General features: G+C 38.6%; 1 protein-coding gene across 3 annotated transcripts in view; it reads right to left on the reverse strand.

Moving 5' to 3' along the window:
- LOC106868664 (cholecystokinin receptor type A) overlaps window positions 1-6,388 on the reverse strand; it is a 15,272-nt gene that overhangs the window by 5,915 nt on the left and 2,969 nt on the right. For 2 of the 3 annotated variants that reach the window (XR_008265950.1, XM_014914041.2), the window contains exon 1: window positions 4,934-5,114. The exons of the other annotated variant lie outside the window; for it this stretch is intronic. The gene's annotated coding sequence lies outside the window, so the exon portion shown is untranslated. Of the gene's footprint in view, window positions 1-4,933; window positions 5,115-6,388 lie in introns of those variants that run through there. 3 annotated transcript variants of the gene reach the window in all.

Genomic DNA, 6,388 nt, shown 5'->3' on the forward strand with positions numbered 1-6,388 from the left:
TAACTTACGGGAACGTAAATACACCAATACCAGTTGTCAAGCAGTGTTGTGGAGTGGTGGTGGGGGGGACAAACATGGACACAAAGGCACACGCACACATAGGCGTGCGCGCGCGCACACACACACACACACACACACACACACATGCACACATACACACGCACAGATATACATCGGGCTTCTTTCAGTTTCTGCCTACCAAATCCACTCACAAGGTTTTGGTCGGCTCGAGGCTGCAGTAGAGGACACTTGTCCAAGTTTCCACGCAGTGGGACTGAACCCGGAACCATGTGGTTGGGAAGCAAGCATCTTACCACGCAGCCATTTTGTGTCTGTTGAAAATACGTCCGTACCGATTTGTGAACGTGTGAAGTGTTTATCTAGTAGCCTAAGGAATATCCTATCTACGCACATTTTTGCGTTGTGTCTATTGAAAATGCGTCCGTACCTATGTACCATTCTAGTTAATACCCTTAGGCTACGGGCGGACGTGGGAGGTTCATGCAGGGACTACAACAGAAGCCGAGTGGGAGACCATTGCGAAACCAAGCGAGTCGTTTATGGAGCTGAAGTGGCAGCCGAACCTAGTAGCAGTAGCATCAGTAGCTGCTTTCCCAACGACTACTACATTTGTAAAGAATTAACAGGATATAGTATATAAACCAAAAAATGTGCATACACACACACACACACACACACACACACACACACACACACACACTTGGATCTTTTATAGGTCGGACAATAATCAACGATGAACAAGAGACGTTACGTAAGCCATATAGGTATATTCATTTGAGGACTGTTAGATAGCAAACATCAATCGAATTGGCGAGAAGCAATATATGAGCATTATTTGTGTTTATTAATACTGTAGTATAAATATACTACTGTATATTTGACATCATTGACAGGAGAGAGTTAATAAACCATATAGGAGTGTATACATATATATGTATGTGTGTGTATGTGTACACACACACACACACACACACACACATACACACACAAACACACACACACACACACACACACACACACACACACACACACACACACACACACACACACACACACACACACACACACACACACACACACACACACATATATATAAATATATAATTTAGAGACAAGAACCAAAGTTCATGAACTCATCCATGAAAATCCACAGTCACATATAGAGAAAATTAATAAGTAAATACACTATAAAGAAGTATAATAAAATACAAAGTAAAAATCATAAAATAATAATAATAAAACGACTACACGTGTTTCATAACCAAATTTTCAAATAGAAATAGAATATATATATTCTCATTTCCAGATCTTTTCTTTTCTTGTACAATCTATTTATATTTGCTTTAGGGTGTAAAGCTCCGTACTTTCTCTTCTTTCTATCCAGCTTTGACATTTCTTCTTCAGTCCATCTGAGAGTGAACGCACTATATCGAACCACTGCGACTGACCAGATATGTTGATTGAGGTAACTAGATTTCTCGCATTCAGGTTGGATTTTAAATTAAATTTACTCCTAAACTTTTCTTTCATTTTTGCATGTAGAATATCATCCAGTACTAAAATCCACAAATACATGTATTCACTATCTTCTGGTTTCCCTATGATTTCTCCCGATGGCTGCCGCAATCCACTACAAGCTGTTTTCTTCCCCCTTTTCTTACTGAGCCCAATATTCCGTACCGATGTCGCTGCTGCATTTCTGGACTGTTTCAATCAAATAATCAATCTGGTTTACAAAATTCTCAAAGCGCTTTAGGTCATCCATAAACAGAAGACGGCTTGTGAATAGTCCTGTCTTTCCACATTGGTAACCCATTTTAACTTTCCTGAGTGTCAGTATTATAGGTATAAATGCTATGACAAATGCTAATGGCTAAAAACAATTATATTGGAAGATAACCCTTTAATTTCCATCTCCAAGAAATACATTGCTTGAGTACAACATGGTCTTCCACTCTGGGATACTATTCAGAAGAAAATTATTGTATATTGTGGCTGGGTCTCTGGAAAGACAAATCCATGCGAATGGAAGGCATCGTGAGGCGTCAGACCGACGAACTGGTTAAACTGTTCGGTGTCTGGTCCAACAATACCAAGCATCTGCAGACAGTCAACAATCCAAGCATGAGGTACCGTATCGTATGCATTCCTAAAATTCATCCAGACTATAGACATGTTAGTGTAATGTTTCTTTACAATGCCTCAAAACTGTTTCACCGATAAACAGGTGATCATTGGGATCCTAGCTGGCGAGCTGAGGGGAATCGTTAGCACACCGGACAAAATACTTGGCGGCATTTCGTCCGCCTTGACAGTCTGATTTCAAATCCCGCTGAGGTCGACTTTAACATTCATCCTTTCGGGGTCAATAAAATACGTACCAGTCAAGCACTAAGGTCAATGTAATCGACTATCCCCCTCCCCTCAAATTTCAGGCCTTTTCCCTATTGTAGAAAGGATTATTATTATTATTGAGTGAGAGAGCAGTGCATGCCATCAAAGTGACACTGGGGTAAAATATACGAAGCCCAGTATACCCATCATGACTACCCGTCTGATAAGGGTACACCAGGCACATGCATCACAACCATATGTACGCGACATGGTGATCTCATATCAAGATAAATAGCGCATGACCTTGCAGGTGGGGCCCAGTTAGAATTTTCTTCAGGTGGAGTAGCCCATCCCGCTCAAAAGGTCCCCGAATAAGGTTTGTTTAAAGATGTTGAGCAAAACCCCCATGTTTCCAAAGGTGAATTATTCAAACTCCAAAGAATTCCTCTCAACACATGGCTATGATGCTCTCCCACTACTTCTGACATGCTCAACTGGTTAAGGTCAAACAACTGACAAGCAAATCTGTGGTATTGAGCAGAATATTTGCTGTAGCCCATCTTTCTATACCAAGACAAAACAATGTACACAATAACACTTCCAATCAGTTAAGATCAGAAGCCATGAGAGCCACTGCCTATTATCATTATTAAGATTGCAAGCTGGCAGAATCGTTAGCACCCTGGACGAAATGCTTAGCGGTATTTCGCCCGTCGCTGCGTTCTGAGTTCAAATTACGCCGAGGTCGACTTCACCTTTCATCCATTCGGGGTCGATAAATTAAGTATGGGATGTATATGTAGAATACATCCGGAAACAGGAGGAAATCCTTCACTATGATCAACTGGAAGATATCCATTTTAATCAACGCTCCTTAAAAACAAACAAACAAACAAAGAAAAAAAAAACTACTGTGATGGAAACAAATGCTGCGTTCGAACCTAGCTGGCATGTAGACTCTATATTCTAATCATAATAGTATGAGAATCATAATAGTATGAGAATCATAATCCATCGCCGAGAGGATTGCAATTATTTTGTAGATTATTGCTTACATAGTGGAGGCACAATGGCCCAGTGGTTAGGGTAGTGGACTCGCGGTCATAGGATCGCGGTTTCGATTCCCAGACCGGGCGTTGTGAGTGTTTATTGAGCGAAAACACCTTAAAGCTCCACGAAGCTCCGGCAGGGGATGGTGGCGAACCCTGCTGTACTCTTCCACCACAACTTTCTCTCACTCTTACTTCCTGTTTCTGTTGTGCCTGTAATTCAAAGGGTCAGCCTTGTCACACTGTGTCACGCTGAATATCCCCGAGAACTACGTTAAGGGTACACGTGTCTGTGGAGTGCTCAGCCATTTGCACGTTAATTTCACGAGCAGGCTGTTCCGTTGATCGGATCAACTGGAACCCTCGACGTCGTAAGCGACGGAGTGCCACCAATTGCTTACATAAGCTGGTCTGTTTTGCTGGCTGCAGACTTGTACTTAAAGCTGCTCGATTTTATCTCAAGACTAAAATTACACACACGCACACACAGAGTTTCCTTCTTTCACACACCGATATTCCTATGCTTATGCATTCCTCTATTCCCCAACCTCGCTTTCTGTTCACTTGTCTAATCTTACACAAAACGTATACAAGCTACCGATAAGATTGACCTTTGTCATTAAGGATTAACTGTTAAATGTACTTTTATTAATCATACTTAGTCTTGACGGACGAGAAGAAAATTTCAAGTGAGTGACTATAATTTGTTTCTCTCCTCTAAGATCTTGAAATATTTTAGTATAATATTTGTAGGTGCGAGAAAGTTTTCAACCATAATGCGTTATGATTTATAAACTGAAAAATGTATTATATAATGAGGAAAAACCTATTTCATAAAGATCGGAACTCCTACTAAATCAGTTGAAAAACCACAAAATATATTTGGATTAGGAATATCAATTGATATTTGGCAACTCTAATTGTCAAGAATAACATAACCTGAATAATAATAAAAAAAAACAACTTCCGCAATTGAAACCTTTTACATTTTTAACAAAATGTACACAGTACTATAGAGGAGTGTTAAGAATTGTTGCTTTATAGTATTATTGAATGATCATTTATAGGAACAATACTATAACAGACAAGAGTCACAACATAAATGTTCATGTCGCGACTCCTAGCAGATAAAGATACTAACATCGAAGATAGTAACATCTTCTGGATTAGTGAGTGATAGATCCCATCAGATTAATATATTTTGTGGCATTTCTACTGATTTATGATATAGTTGTTTCTCAGTACATAATAAAATTTTCAGTTTATTAATCAAAACGCATTGTGGTTGAAAACTTTCTCGCATCTACAAATAGTTTAAACATTTGTATAAAGTTTACCGATTGTGTTAAAATCGACTCCTCTCTCTCTATATGTAGTAATATATAAACAACACTGCAAACTGTGCCCTCAAAATATAGAATATAAGTATATTACTGAAATCTTATGACATCAGGATAGATTTATCTTAACAGAAATCTGAAAAGAAAACAAAAGGACTATATATTAAAATACAAGAAAAAGATACCAACATTGAGGAGAGTAACATCTTCTGGATAAGTGAGTGATAGACCCCATAAGATTTTAGCTACAGTGCTGAAGAAGTTCGGATTTCTATTTTTGTGAAAAAAAGAAGAAAAAAAACTTTCGAATTCCTGGTAAGTTTTGCCAGAAACTGGAAATGTTTTAAAGTTTTAAAATGAGGTTTGAATAATGACGTATTGCAATCATTCTGATGTCATAATAATTATTATATTTATACCAAATCTTTAATTACTTCGTCAAAATAATCATTACAACAGTGTTTGAAAATCTGGGACTGATTTTTAAAATCAGACTGGAAACAATTTTGGAAAAGTGAAAATAGTGATAGCAAAATTTGTAGAAAATTCTGCTAGGTGTTGCGCCAAGAACATTTGCGTTGTGACTCCCATCTGTTATAATATTGTTCCTATAAATCCTACGGTTTAATAATACTATAAACCAGCAACTCCTGACATTGCTGTATAATATCTGATGTGTGTATATGTGTGTGTGTGTACGAATAAAAAGAAAATCCTTATAAGGTATCTTGAGCAAGTAGTTATATCTTATTTTTCTGGTTTTGCATTGTCGATAAACTTGAGAAAAAAACACAAAAACCTCCAAAAGCGTTAGTTTTGGTCTATGCTTCACCCAAGGCTGTTATGCTGCCAAAGAGACATGCTGCGAAGACACTTGTTTCGTGAACAGATTTCTACACCCGCACACTGTCTAGGAATCTCTTCAGGTGGCGCGCCGTCAGCGCGAGTCTGTGCAACATCAGCCTCGGCATACCAAACCCGGATTAGATGACAACTGGATCAATGCTTGACGGTGAGGCGGCACACAATAACGAAGGTGATTTTGGCATCTACTATGTTTTCTCAACCTCTCAAGGACAGCTTCCTATCGGCTTGTTCTGTGTAAGATTGGCTACCCATGAGCCTGGCTAGGCTTTAAAAGGGCGCACTTATTATATATATATATATATGTATGTATGGATGTATAAATATATGTATGCATGTATATATGTGTACATATTACATATACATGTATATATATAGATGTATATGTAATATGTGCACGTATATGCACACACACACACACACACACACACACACACACACACACACACGAAGAGTTGCTGAAAAGTTCCTGGCTTTAAGGCTATCGCAAAAGGCCTGGTTGGAAGCCCAACCGCCCGAGTTCTTTTGCAGGACTTAGAAAACCTGAAGGACTGCTGCAATAAGCGTTTGAATCTGAGAGGGGAATATGGTGAATAAAATTCATAATTAAATGATACGCTTATTTATTCTTTTACCTAAAACCAGGAACTTTTCGGCATCCCCCGTGTACCCATCTATCTATCTATTTATCTATCTATCTATCTATCTATCTATCTATCTATCTATCTATCTATCTATCTATCTGTGTGTGTGTGTGTGTGTGTGTGTGTGTGTGTCTAT

This window comes from Octopus bimaculoides, chromosome 18 (assembly GCF_001194135.2).
Source record: "Octopus bimaculoides isolate UCB-OBI-ISO-001 chromosome 18, ASM119413v2, whole genome shotgun sequence".
Taxonomy (NCBI): domain Eukaryota; kingdom Metazoa; phylum Mollusca; class Cephalopoda; order Octopoda; family Octopodidae; genus Octopus; species Octopus bimaculoides.